The 14,548-nt window shown below is 41.9% G+C and overlaps 1 protein-coding gene across 1 annotated transcript in view; it reads left to right on the forward strand.

Annotated features, from left to right (window-relative positions):
• Positions 1-2,395: 2,395 nt before the first annotated feature.
• Positions 2,396-14,548, forward strand: part of RASAL2 (RAS protein activator like 2) — a 99,992-nt gene continuing 87,839 nt past the window's right edge. Inside the window, exons 1-2 of the mRNA XM_009587728.1 lie at positions 2,396-2,515; positions 11,479-11,605. The gene's annotated coding sequence lies outside the window, so the exon portion shown is untranslated. The remainder of the gene's footprint in view (positions 2,516-11,478; positions 11,606-14,548) is intronic.

Genomic DNA, 14,548 nt, shown 5'->3' on the forward strand with positions numbered 1-14,548 from the left:
ACGGGGCATGCCTTCATCCTTTTTTCCCCTTGATGATTTATCATGTGCTTTCATTACCCAAGAGACTAGATATCCAGAGCTCTGGTCTTCACATTTCTCTTGCACAGTCATGCTAGGAGCCTGTGGCTTCATCCTTCTCGCACATCTTCCCTCTGTCAGCCCATAGGGTTTGTCTTGCTTAGGCGTGGGTAGGGTTCATGTGCTGCTGTTTGGGAAAACAAGGTCTAAGTAGGAACAACAGTGGTTTTATTTGGCATCTGGTTAGGTTTTTGGTTGGACGCCATGATAAATGTGAGTTGAAGTTGTGCCAAAAATCTACCTGGAGGGTTAACGTCTATAAGATGGACAAATACATAACTTGTAAGAGAGTCTGTTGTGCTCCAGGAGTTTGCACAAATGCACTTTTGCTTCACAGAGATTGTGGTGGTTTCCCTTAATTATGCTTACGCCTAAGCAGACTTTTGGGCAATTTCGAGACACGCAGTGTTGCTCGTCACTATTGGAAACCGAGCTTTGTTAGGAGAGGTAACAGTGTGGAGCCTGATTCTGAATCTCAGCTTCTTCCCTGGATGATCTCACCTGAAATTAAGGGAGCAAAGGTGCATTTCTTTATTATTCAGAGCAGTAGGAACCATGCAGTCCCCTTCTTTTTCTTGCTTAAAGGTATCAGACTGCCTGTTTCAAGCATTCTTCTGAATGATCACAAAAATCCTAATGCAACATGAGGTTGAAGTAGGTACTGAAAGCCATCTTTCAACTTAATTCTCCGGCTTTAGAAGTTGACACATTCCTTTCAATGCGGAGGCAAATTTGCTATTATATGCAGGAAAAGAGCATGAAGATGTTGCAGCTTCGTTAATAATTAGGTGGGATTTGGCATACACAGGGTCAGTTGGAGGGGTTCATTACTCAACTTTTAATGCTTGTGTTTGGACTTGCACTCTTCCTTGCAGCTGGGAAGGTGCTGGGTGTTTGAGGATTCACTGGCCTCTAGTGGTGAAGCTGGGTAGAAGCTACAAGAAGCATCTGTGCTTAGCTCTCTGCAAGCACTGGGTTAGTATGTGTACTAAAAGGAAGCAAACGTTACAGAACACTTTGTTTTTAAACACTCATTTTGCCTAATGGGCACCTGAAATAGTCCAGGGGGTCCTGGACTCCCACGAAGCAAGCCCTTGACAATACCGTGATTTTTGCAGTGTCTGCTTTAGACCCCATAGAGGTAGTTCAGGGACTTCAGGAATCTACAGCATATACATGGAGAATGGCCGATTTTTAGATCAATGAAAGTAAAGTTGTGTAAAACTAGAGTGCAAGATAAAACCAAAACTTAATGTTACAAAGCAAAGTTTGTATAAATGGTGCTACCCATAGCTCTGTTGCGTAAAAACCTTCTTCTATTATTCATGTAGCATTTCTGTCTCCTGTAATGAGATTTCTATAGGATGACTGCACACTTGAATTCCTGGGGTGGCCTTCTTTGCACCCAGTCTTCTCGTAGCACTGACGGATACCTACCTTGCTGCTACACGGCTTTCTCTGCTTTCGGGCTTGGCTGCTTGGCAGTGAAGTCTGTCTGTCTGCGCTTGTTCGTGTGCTTTCCTTTCCCAGTCTTGGAGAAAGCTTCTTAGTAGTGAGAGGCACAATGTCATATGTAGCTCAAGCCTGAGAGACTTAAGGGAAATGGATTTTGAAGTAAGTTTTAAAAGATCAGCACTGGGAGCCAAACAAGTTGGCTTTTGGTTTGGTTTGGGGTTTTTTGTTGGGTTTTTTTTAGGGGGTGTTTGAGTTTTTGTCACTATAGTGGCTGTGGCTAAATGAAAATGCTGGAAGACTCCTATTTGTCACAATTTAATCAAATAGCTTCCCTACTAAAAGATGCTAGTAAGCCCTTCTCAATTAAATGCCCATTCCTTTGAATTTTTCCCTCCCTTCTTCAAGCCTGCCTTCCTTGATGCCTGTCTTCCTTCCTATGTCTTTCTATCCTTAGTCTCAAATCTAGTTTATTAAGATTTAGGGTACATTCCAAGCCCTATCCATTTAACCACGTTTTTGAGAAGGGATTGGAGGAAAGGTGAAGTTTGTGTGAGAGCTCTTGGTCTTTTCTTTTGATTATATTTCAGTCTTTGACAAAGACATTTGTATTCATCTCGGGTATTGCCATTTTTGTAAGTCATGCTATAGACAAATAAGTATTCATAGTGTACCTTACGTAGTGTTCCACATGGGTGCCTCCCGGGATTAGCATTTTGTCTTTTAATACGCTGAAACAGTCACTGCTAAGTACAGGTTGCAGTTTTGGTTCGCATCTAGCTGCAGAACCACAAAAGCAAAGAAGGTGGTTAATGACACATGCTAATGATTCTGGCGTCGCGGTTTTCTGTTCGCAGATGTGAAAGGACCACCTACACACAGACTGTCCTGCGGCCAGTCCCCCTACACTGAAACAACAACATGGGAGAGGAAATACTGCATCCTGACGGACAGCCAGCTGGTGCTGCTCAACAGGGAGAAAGAGGTGAGAGAAACTCACATTGGCCACTCAGGATTTACCTTTTGGCCTTTCTTGGTAAAACAGGAAGGCAGCTTTTTTCATCTCCCCTTTATTTTGTTCACGAGTTTAGTGAAGGGGGGGGGAAAGGGGAGGTAACCTATTCTGCGTATGGATGGCATGGCAGGTACAGTTATAATCCAGCTGGCCCAGATGCCGGTTGCACGGAAGAGGTGACAACAAACTGTGTGCATCCAAAACTCCCTGCTGGAGTTTCACAGCCTGCATTTAAGTCTGCCACTACATCTTCCTATGTTATTGCTGCTTTTAATAGTAGTTAAAGCCACCACAGCTATGTAAACCTACCTCCTCAGGTCAGTGCAGACATAAAGGTAGGGAAAAGTGCAGTAAAGGTAGGGGAAAAAGAGGTTTGTGTCTGTATTGGAGTGCTGGGCAGAGAAGGTGTGTGCAACCTTCACACTGTACAGTCATCCTTGCTGTAGTCACAAAGTAAATTGATTGAGGCAAAGGTTTGCCCTCTCACTTGCTAAATGCAGCAAGGAAGATTGGGTGCCCCTTGGCCTGGATACTCAAAGCTATTGCAACCATCTTTGCTTTAATTATAAAATTACTGGGCGGGGGGTGGGGGTGGTGCGTGTGTATATATAGCATGTAGTACTTGGCATTGTGCCTTGCCATGAAGGTAATGTCAACATGGTTAAAGAATAGGCATGTTTTAGTTGATTGAAACACTGAACAAACAAATGCTGATAAGTCCCTTCTCCTAGACTATGCCATGATATGTTTTTTCGTGTGATATTTGGTGTTTACAGACTCTCACGAATACATGAGCTTTAGAAGCATTTGATAATGCTCCTGGGTTTGTTTGTTTGATTAATTATTCTGCTGTAGATTTTACCCTGTCTAAAAATAAATATTTTGGGAGGAGCTATAAAATTGGAATGTTTTCAGATTACTGATACAGATTTTATTACATATAAATGCCCATGAATTTGAGTCTAATAGCATGGTTTCCTACATTTGGAGATGGCCTGAATTTTTGTGTTTTTTCTTGATTCTTTCGAAGCTTCTGTGTATGGCTGTGTACAGGCTGAGAGTATGAGACCTGTTTCTGGTGTAGCACTAAATATTATTCATCTTCAGCTGCGATCGGGTTTATTTACAAGGGCTGAAATATTTCCTTGCCTAGGGAGAGTAGGAGGAAATGGTTTAGAGAAGGACTTGAGTTATTAGAAGGGAACAACATCAATGCTAACACATAGGAGAGGTGATCAAACGCAGGGAAAATGGAAGGCCCATATCATGATGTTTGCTTAGTATGTAATTCGTTTTCTAGTCTGACGGGACTGTCACCTAAGTATATACTGAAGAAACTTAAGGACATGTGAGAATTATTCCTAGAACTGTACTGTACCAGCACAGCTGGGCTAAAAGGATGCATCTCATTAAAGAAATGTAATTGAAAACAACACTGGCTCATATCACAAATAATTATCTGAAGGTGGTAATCATGCACTTATGGGTTCTTAATTTCTCCTACCACATGTTCCTGGGATTAAGATGAGTCTTTTGCTTAGATCCTGAGGAGTAAATATGGGAAGTCTGATGTGTCACTAGTATATTAAGGCATTATATACTATGTTTAAATACACTGGTTTTTGTCAGAAGCTGGAGAAATTCAATATCAGGCTATACAGAGCCTGGGTTTTAAGTACAGCAGTAACCCCAAAAAATCAAGCAGTAGAGTAAATCTTTGCAGCGTGCTCTCAAAGGAGCCTGCCCACACTATCACAATGAGAAATAACTTGTTTTGGGAAATGCTGCATGCAGATGAGCCAAGCAGACATGCCTTTGGTGCAGGTGTGACTCCACATGCTGATAATGTGATTTGTTTCAGAAGCTAGTAGCTGGAGTCAGATTTGCCATTCTGATTTTCAAGTAATTTGGGACTACTGTTAAACTCAGTTTAATCTAGCTTCTGAGTCTGTACACATGGCAGTGCACATACAATCCCTTATAGAAACACAAAACATATAGGAGTAGAATTGCTAGTTAAGAGAGAGACACAGAGCTGAAACTCTGGATTTGGACTTTCTAATTTTTCTGCGATAGAAGTATCCCTTGTAGCTTTCATGAGAAAGGGAAGGGGAGGCAACTGGGTTAAATTTTACTTGACAAGTCATTCAGACTTGAAAGAGGCCCTATGAAATGTGATCCAGAAGTAAGAGTGAGGAAGGGCCTAAGGCAGCAATGGGGAGAGATGCTTGGGAAGAGCATAATGATTGAAAAGTATGTAGGAGGGGAATCGAAAAAAGCCCATGGGTGGGACCACAGGTACAGGGAGCCTAAGCAAAAGACCAGGTGAACGAGGAAGAGGGAGGTTACTTAAAGAAGAAAATCGAAGTTATGTTTAGAGTAAAATTATTGGAAAGGTGATGCTGGAGGAGGTTTTTTGCTAACCCGAAACGAGGTGATAGGCAACAGAAGTTGAAGATGGAGAGGTTCCTGCTCTGAACATTGAAATTGCTGATAGAGAGGGTAAGTCAGAATTTCTTTGGACTGCTGAAGAGGATCTTAGAAACAATGTGAGGGACAGAATGATACCCATCAGTAAGGGGGTGGGTGTGGGGAAAGAAGGAAGAGATGTTAACAGCAGAGTGCCCTTGCAGCCGAAAGGGAGCACTTGCATCATCGCAAGGCTGGTGTAATTTGAAAACTGTAAGTCTGAACCATCTCATTTTATTCTCTATGTATATGCTTTGTTACTTCATGGAATAAAAATCCAAGAAGGTTAGCCCGTGTGAAACTGAAAGGGAACAGAAATGTTTGATGTTTATAATATTTTGTAAAATCATTATGCAAGTATGTATGTCAAAGCCAAAAAGTAGGAAAACATATACAAAATGCAAACAAGTAAATGAAAGATGTCTTCATTGTTTCGGGTATAATGCTAAGTTTGGTTTCTTTCAGTTAATGCTGAATTGCATTATGAATTGCACAGATTTTTAAGACTGAGGGAACAGTACAGAAATAAAGAGAGTATTAAGAAAACTCTTTTCTTATAACATCCCACCACTACAGATTTATTGTCAAGGCAGTTTGGATAGAGTGTGTGCAAGAGAGATTTTGCACTGTGCAAAAGAGATTTTGCACTGTGCAAGCACAAGGGTGGGTCGGAAATCAGAGAAATTTTGAGGTACAACTTGATCCAAAAATATCTGTAATAAGTTAGACAAAAATAGTCTGATGGTATCACCTTGTGCAGTGTAGAAAAGTATTAATTACTTGACACCTTGTCAACTTCATAAAATGAAAATAGGTGAGACTGAAGAATGAAGAGTATTAATGAAGGGAAGAGATTGATGCACAAAAATAAGTAGAAAAAAATTAATCCCTATAGGGACATGAGAGACAACTTAGCAAATAAGGAGTCACGAGTGACAGGAGATGTGCAATTACTACAACATATCATGGTGTGGTAATATCTAGCAGCATCTTCCAAGAGTTGGAGAACAGGTCTAGATTGATTCACTTACAAATCAGGTGTTTTTTCTATGAGGAGGACAGTTTCCCACTGTCAGGAAGGTGTAGGTATTTTCATCATTTGTGAAACCTGTTCCATAGGGTAAGAGCTGTGAGGGCACAGTAGAAGTGTCTGCAGAATCAGTGCCTTTTAAACAGGGAAAGGGAATGAGTTACTGTTCATGAAGAATGCACAGCACTTTCACGAGGGATGTGACAAATGGTTGCATCTGGCTTTGGGCTGCTTGTCAGTTAGTCTTTGTCTGTAACTTGGCTGCTGTCCTGCAGAATCTTTTAATTTTGTGTTCAGTTGGAAATGAAGATGAAGAACGCTTCTGACTGTGTTAGACTCTTCCTTTTTCCTCCCTGCACCCAAAACCTCATCTTTCTTCTTGGATTTAATAGAGGTGTTTTTAATCAAGGGCAAAGGATAGTAAAGACCTACTTTCACTGTGACAACATCTACTACTTCTTGGTGCTGGTGACAGAGGCCAGCAGCAGGACATCTCTGATGTATTTTCCTACTCTTCCATCTCCTGTGACTCGCACCAGTAGTGGAGCGACAGCGGTGATCCCAAGAGAAAACAGCAAGAGCAAACACTGATGCATGGGGCCCCGGGGAGGTTCTTCAGAAATGCTGTCTGCCATTCTCAGAAGAGTTGTCACATTGGTGTCTTATGGCAAATATGTTTTACCCGTAAATAGGAGTTTGTCAAAGCTGAACCCAGTCATAAGAAAAGATTTGCTTCAATTCCCAAATGAATTTAATTATTTATTTTCCAAAAGCCCAAATAAATTTTTATTGTCAACATTTTTTAAGTGGATTTCTACGTCAAAATTTTAGCCAGCTTATAACTTTCTGGAAGTAGGTAAAAATTAAAATTAATTATTTAACTGTTTTGTTGACATGATTCCAAACTTCCTGACTATTAGTTCAGAAGAGATTCCAAGTTCTCAAGTTTGTCTTGAATCAGTCTTTCCAATCTTGAAAAATCTATCTGCAATGGAGAAACTTTTTTCCTACTTATTTTTTTTTTCTAAAAGAGCCTAGCTCAGTTTGCCTTTAAGAGGCATTAAATGCTTGTAAAGCTCTTACTCCTATTTCTTCTGAAATCTCTTAATCACCAAACTACTAGAAATCCCAAATACAGGCTTTTTATACATAACAAGCACGTTCAGTGGCAGGTGAGCTGTGATGCTGTTCAAGAGTTTAGAATCCAAGCTCTGAACCCGTCCTCATTAAATTGTGAAATTTGCCAGTGAAACATGGCCTATGATCAAAATTGTCAAGATTGCCGAAATTATTAGCATTTGGATTGTCCCTACATACCTTCTTGTCCCAGAGTTACACTGCTCGGAGTCCAGCCCTGAACCAGCAGCTTCAGCACGTGGTCTCAGGGTCAGATGATTCCCAGGTTGGTGAAGTCTCAGCACGGCAAAGAACAGGATAACAAAACTGGATGGAAAAAAAAAAAGAGAGCTGAAAGCCTAAATTGCCATTAGAGTCCTGATTCTGCAAGACTCTGTCATTCTCTTCGATCCTTTGCTGAACTGGTTGCTGGAATGGCAGGGGCTGGAGGAGGTCGGGGAGATTGCGAATGTCTGCCTTGGTATTTACGTGGACTAAAGTTGTGCACTTGCTTGTGTTTCGATGCCACCTGATCTGTGAATCCATTTGACCTATGACAGATATACCTGTTTAAAAACGTGTCCAGCCCAGAGAAGATGCAGAGCTGCTGACCGAGATCATTTTGCATGTTCATGAAGCTGTATTTTTAAGAGCAGGCTGATCTTATCCTAAGCAATACATACTGGTCCCGCAGCCTTCGAGTTAGTTCTTTTCTTGTCAATATAGACTGAGACTACAGTTTTGAAGGAGTGTTACTTAAAACAACACAGCACTTTTGAGTCAGACTTAAGGGGGGAACTTTTTTAGCTACTTTGCTACTTTAATCTTGTCCATGAATGTGGGATGTTTGTATATTCTCTGGTGTAGATCAAGCTATGTAGCATTAAAATGTTGTTCCTTATACAGTTTATAGAATTATTGAGTGAAATAAACAGTATCAGGTTTTTCTGGAGCCACTATAAATATGCTAACAAAAGCAGTCTTTTGCTGGTGTGGACTGTACTGCGCTAAATGAATGTAGCTACACTAATGAACCTTTTTTTAGGATGCAGCCTAACCATGCTTTCCTAGGCTGGGCAAATGTTAAGTACAAAAGGCTAAGTGACCCAGAATTAGGACCTGAGCTCTCAGACAGTCTTCCTGTTAATGGCTCGGTTCCTCTTTGAAGATAAATCCTATCTCTGGTATGCAGAAGTAGATTTGTTTTTGACACCGACTCCGGTGTGCTGCAGCCTGTTTGCTTTTCCCAAGGACACAAAGGACAGCATGGCCTCAATCACTGTTCTCATCCTCACCCTCGGCAGCAAGTCAGTACATCCGCAGCGTCCTCTTAGCTGTCGTCGCTGTTCTTATATACGCTGCTATCAGGGTGGTAGTAGTGCTTTTTTTCGTGTCAGTGGATTAAAAAAATGTTTCTGTCATCCCGTGTCCGAAAGCACACACAGATACTTGAAAAAAAAAGGAACTATATTCATTTCTCAGTTAAAAAAACCTAATAGTGGAGAAATCTACCTCGCAGAATCTGTATTGTTATCGAGCTAGGTGCAACAAGTTCACTGAGAAAGGAGGATCACAGGATGGTAGCTTGATGCTTTTAAGGTGTGCAGAAGCAGGTGTGTGGTATGACTGGTAATAGCCGTTCTGGAAATATGGCTTGCAGCATTCCACCAAAAAATGCTCTGAAGGAAATCGGGAGAGGCAGAAGAGGCCGTTGAGCAGAAGAGCATTTAGAATGGAATAAGACTAAACGGAGCCTCCAGATGAAAACTGAAAATCTAATGTGTGATCTTGATTGAATGAATGTGGCATAAACTAACAAAATTAGTCTCTGCTTAACTTCCTAATGTGTTCTCGCACGGAGATCGTTCTGCAAAGGAGCTGCTGTAAAAACCTACCAGCAAGGAAAGTAGCCTTAACAGAATAACCACTAGGGATTTGGGAAACTTGTTTTGAAAAATGAGCACTGTTTGAAGGAGATGAATAGACTAGCGTAGTAATAAATAGCATTAAAAAATGACCTTAAGAGAATGCTAAGTTCTTAAAAGTCAGGAAATGCCAGAACTAGTTTGTGAGAGCCATTGTAGTGCAGCCTGTTTCTAAAATAGTACAGTATCTTGTACATCTTTTACAACCTTCAGTACAAATGAATAATATCTTTTTGTTTGCTATTAATACTCGGTTTTCAGACATGATTGAAGATACAAAAGGATAAAAAGCACAGGAAATATGACAGGGGCTTCTATTCCTTTAACTGCAAGCTGTCTTTAACGTAGCTGTATGAAAATAAATTGCCATATTGCATGTATCGCAATTGTACTGTTGAAGCCAATGTCCTCATCAAAAGTGTGCTGAGATGTTTTGGGCACTGAGGGGTTGTGCCTCCCTCCAGCCCCTGGATGCTGCATCTCTCCCTCATCCCCGGGGTTTTTTCCAATTTTTGAATATAAAGGCTTAAGGCGGCCCCACCGAGTTACAGGTTGCAGATATGGTAACAGACACCAGACCAACAGCTTTAGGGATAAACTATTTGTCTCTAAATAACATTGCAGTAACAAATATAGGAGTACGATTATCTGGGTTGTTACAACAAGAAATGCAGTAACTCAGCACAATTATCCAGGTCGAAACGACAGCAAATCCAGTAATTCACCAATACTGAGCTAAACTTAATATCTGAGCATGCAAAGACCTACATAAGCGTGGTCATAACCATGGTTTTCAGGCAGGCCAGCAGGAAGCAGGGCACAGCTTCCTCAGACGGGCAACTGGGACCAGCCAGTGGGCTTGGGGAATTCCCAGTTCCTCGGTTGGGGTGTCCTCTTGTTGAGACATGAAAGCACTATCTGGACTTGTTAATCAACCATCACATCCCACCTCTGGCCCCGTTCTGTGCCAGTTCTTTGGGGGGCAAGGGGCCCAGAACAGTATAAGTCAGTACTGGCCCCGGGTGCCCACCCCTTGGTAGTGACTCCGTCAAGGGAACAATGGTTACCATGGGCAAAGACCCTGTTTAGCTTGGTTCCGGAGATACGTTTTTCCCCTGCAGTCTCCATCTTTGGTGACCAGCCTTTCACCAGGAAGGATCTTTGCTGTCTTGTGTCTTTTGAACCTCTTCAGAACAATGTGTATGTTCTTCAGAAGGGTAGAGTGAAAGATGTCTTCTTCCTGCTGGAAGGATCTCTTCTGCGGCTGGGGCAATCCGGATTGCACCTCTGGCAAGTAGGTAGCTGTCTGAAGTTTTTGTCTGTCTGCGTTTCTATATCCAAAGTAACTGATGCTTGAATTAACCCTGATTGTGTAAACAAAATCAGGCTGCACAAAGGTGTGTGTATAAATTCATAAAGTAGTTGGGTTCTCTTCCGTATCTTCCAAATCCCTTTCTATGTTTTTTTGGGATTGGATTAGGAGTACATCATGCTCGTTTCTTGCTCCCAGACATACGTGCTGTTGGACAAAGAGACTATCACTTAGGCTCTTTTAGAGCTCTTCGCTGTTGTCCAGCCCCGTGATAGGTAGCACAATTTACCACTTTTTTTTCCGGTGTAAGCACCTCTCTAGCAAAATGTAGTTGTCCAGGCAGGTGTTTAAAGGCAAGGTTAGGGGGGAGCAAACCCTGAGGGGTCAAGTTCTGCCAAAATTTCAGAAGAGAAACAAGATCTTTATACATTTAGTACTTTTAAAGAGAATTAGCGTACAGATTCTTATTACTATGGAATAGTGAGGGCCCCAAGCCTTTCTTAGAGCCTTCTGAGGTCTCATTTTTAGGATGAGTTTAACTTAAGTACAGAAGGTATCCCCTTTCTCCATGTGCCCAATACAACCAGCCAAATATCTGTTTTTCTCTGACGTGCTGTAGCTGATCACTGAGTATGTGCTGAGACTGCAAAAATGCTTTTGAAATCTCCAAGTTTCGCATGTAGCCATCTGACCAGCAGCCTCTGCCTGACTCTCCCAGTGTGGAAGCGGGCAGGGCTGGGTGGCAATGGGTCCGGCACTGGAGAACCAGTTTTGAAAGGCAGGACTGCCTTGTTAGTCAGATGGGTCGGCTGTGTTGTGACTTGATACTTCTGGAGCGCAGGTTGCTGCCCACCTGCATGCAACCCTCTCCGAGCTGCGCATCCGTCTGCGTGCAATAACGTTCCTCACCGCTGCAGTGCTTTCCCGGTGAGCCTCAGGAATTTCGCGGTAAGGTTGGGCATGCCGAACTGCGTCTGAAAATTATTACCAGATGAGTAGAAAATTAAGTTCTTATCAAGATGGCATATTAACAGCGTGGCCCAGTGGCAAATTAACAGCTGTCGGCATCCTTTTTATGCAGGTCCCTATCGATGGGGTCCAGGAGCCGCAGGCGGATGCTACCAAAGGGCGCTGCCTGCGCCGGACGGTGAGCGTCCCTTCCGAGGGCCAATTCCCCGAGTACCCGCCAGAGGGGGCCGCCAAACTAGGTAAGTCAAAACCTTGGCCGCAACAAATTGATTTTTAATTTATAGCTGCAAGCTGTATCAGAGGGCACTGCTTCCCGGGCAGCATCCTTGCAAAGGAGCCTGCTGAGGTGGGTAGCGTCGCAGCTAGGTGGTGGTGGTGGAGGTTGTGCAACCGTGGCATTGTGAATTCCAAACACTAGGTTTTATCCAAACATCAGTGAGGTTATTATGGGGTACCAGAGAAGCTGGGCTGTTGCTGCACACGGGAAGGTTTGTAGCTGTGTTTGTAAGATTACTAGACAGCGCTGGGGTTGACAACTGAGAGTTGCTGAATGCAGGTCAAGAAGAATGCAGCTTTTGCAGATAGCTATAAGTGGTTCCCGCTGGTTTTTAGAACTGTTACATGATTATGTTTTACCTCACTGTGAGTCTCTCTGGAATTTCCTTTGCTTCATATTTTCATAACAAGTACTGGATAAGAGGTTTTTCTACGACTTACCTCATGCCTGTTCTGGGTGCAGTTCCTAAAAGAACCAGCCAACTGCCTGCTGCTGTTGGCTATAATTATACATGTTGAAATTTAGGGAAAGCAAAAGAAAGGGCAGGTATTAAAAATGACAGACAAAAGCTCTGTTACAGTAGTTTCCCAAGTCCGGATTTGGCCCAGTTCCCCCTCTTTATTCCACCCCACCCGTGATTGCATAAAGAGCATCATTCCAACTCTTTCCAGAAGAAAGGAAGAGTGAAGGGAGTCAGCAACCACACATGAGTGAACTCTTCTTTCTATTCCCAACCTATGCAAGAAGCTTTCCTTGGCATAGGCTGATAGGATTTAGGAGCAATTCTTCCTTAGTTCAGCTGTAAAAAAAAAAAAAGTAAATCCTGGAAAAGAGTGAGTTATAAGGAAAAAAGTAGCATGCATCTCTAAACAGTAAAGCAGCCTTGATAACATCGTTATCAAAGGTGAAGAGCAGGTAAGGTATTTTTCATTTCACAGGCTCAGCTGTTTTTTATGCCAAAGAATTTTATTCTGTGAGTATATTGCACACAAGTCATTAAAATCCCACTCTTCTAGATAGTTAATTAACACATTGCAACTGTAGTACTTATTTATTTGTACTTGCCAATAGCACTACTTAACTCTTCCTTATTTGAGGAAGGCAGACAGGGTTCTTTTTTTGGATTTGTTTGATTCCTCGATTAGAAGTCTGAAAAGAAACAGGACAGGTTGGGGTTTTAGGAGGGAAAATTGCAAAATACTTGGGGATGAGTGACATAAACAGAACCCCTATTGGATTTGTTTGTGGCATTTCAAACGCAGCTCTAAACGATCATCTTGTTTTGCCAGATGAAGAAATACTCATTCTTGTTCGGAACTAAAACCAGTATTAAACATGTTTACACAGCGTTCTAGGCAAAGTACTTACTCCAGGTGTGTGGCTAGTGAGATGAATGAAGAATCATCTTGCAGCCAGTCTGCGCTAGGCAATGAATATTATTTGCAGCTTTGCAAGCTAGAAAGACCTTTAAAATCTAGGATTTAAATGCCTTCTTTTTCTATACCGTGTGCAAAAAATGTGTAGAAGAATTTCTGGACTTCACTGAGCATCTAAAATAGCTGGAAATCCAAGTGTTATGTTTTTGTAATTTACATTGTAAACCTTGTAACCTTCTTCATTTTTTTTTTTAATTGCCATACAGAATAGATGACTGTGTTGTTTGCGTATATGCATTACTATGTATTTTGCTATGTGGCATCACGTAGTGTGCTACTTGATGTACGCCTGACAAGAATATATTAGAAGTGCAAGAGAAACTCGTATCCACATGGTCTTCTCCATGAGACCTGTAACTGTAGTGAACATAGACATCACAAAGTGTGTAGCTAAAGGAAGTGGGCATGCAGTGGGAGGGGAATAAGAAAGGCATGAGCTGGAGAAAAATCGAGCAATACCCATACTGTGAGGAAGGATGCAGGTAAGTAGGAGGGAAGGTTATGTATAATCTTGCAGCACCCTAGGTAGTTCCCTTGTTTTCACATCCTGGTTAGAAATGTCTCTTATGATTACAGAATTCCTGCTAATGGAAAAAAGTGGGTTGATAGAGAGCAATGGGAATGGCTTTGTGTCAAGATGTTGAGCCAGAGGACAAACCAGTGAAGGAAACCATTGAACATCTTTATAAAGAGAAAGAAACGGATAGTGGCAGCCAGAATGTATCACCAGCAGTATAGATAACAACTGAACTAAAATAGCTTTGGAATGGACACCAAAAGCTGAAAAGTGCAGCAGAGGCAGCTAAAATATCTAGCAGAGAAACTGCTATGCAGAGCTGATAAGAATATCTAGCTTGTCCTAGGGAATCATGTACATAACATGGCAACAGCAGGCATTGCATCTTATGATGATATCTGAAATTACTACTTGCAGATGAGCTCCTTAGGGCTGGCTCTAGTGCAGAGGTTAAGGCATAGCAATGGTATTTGCTGTTCTCCCTAACTAAGGTCGCTGTACCTCTCTTGTGATTTGTTGATTGATTTATTTATTTAAAAAAAAAATTAAAAAAAGGGAAAATCAGGGGATGGAACTCTTTTTTCATCTGTAGCCCTACACACCTTGTACGAGACGCCAAGAGTATCGTCGATCTTTTTGTTAATGTAGCAACTGGAACAGTGCGTGTTCTTCAGGGGCTCTGCATAATAAGCAATAGTACCCATTCTGCAAATTTTTGTGGCATTCTTTATAGCATTGTGCACGCATCCTTGTAGCACCATTCCTAGGAAGTGTGTGGGAGAGAAACTACCCATGTTACAGCTGAGAAGTTGAAGCAAGAGATGTGTAACTCTCCAAAGGTCAACGTTAAGTCAAGTGTGCTTTACGCAAGGGCTGTTGTAGTCATTCTTGCCGTCTCTTTCATTTTTACCCTTGCTGCAAGGTTGGCTCAGCTGTTCGTGAGGCAGCTGCT

This window comes from Fulmarus glacialis, unplaced genomic scaffold (assembly GCF_000690835.1).
Source record: "Fulmarus glacialis isolate BGI_N327 unplaced genomic scaffold, ASM69083v1 scaffold671, whole genome shotgun sequence".
In the NCBI taxonomy this organism is placed as follows: Eukaryota; Metazoa; Chordata; class Aves; order Procellariiformes; family Procellariidae; genus Fulmarus; species Fulmarus glacialis.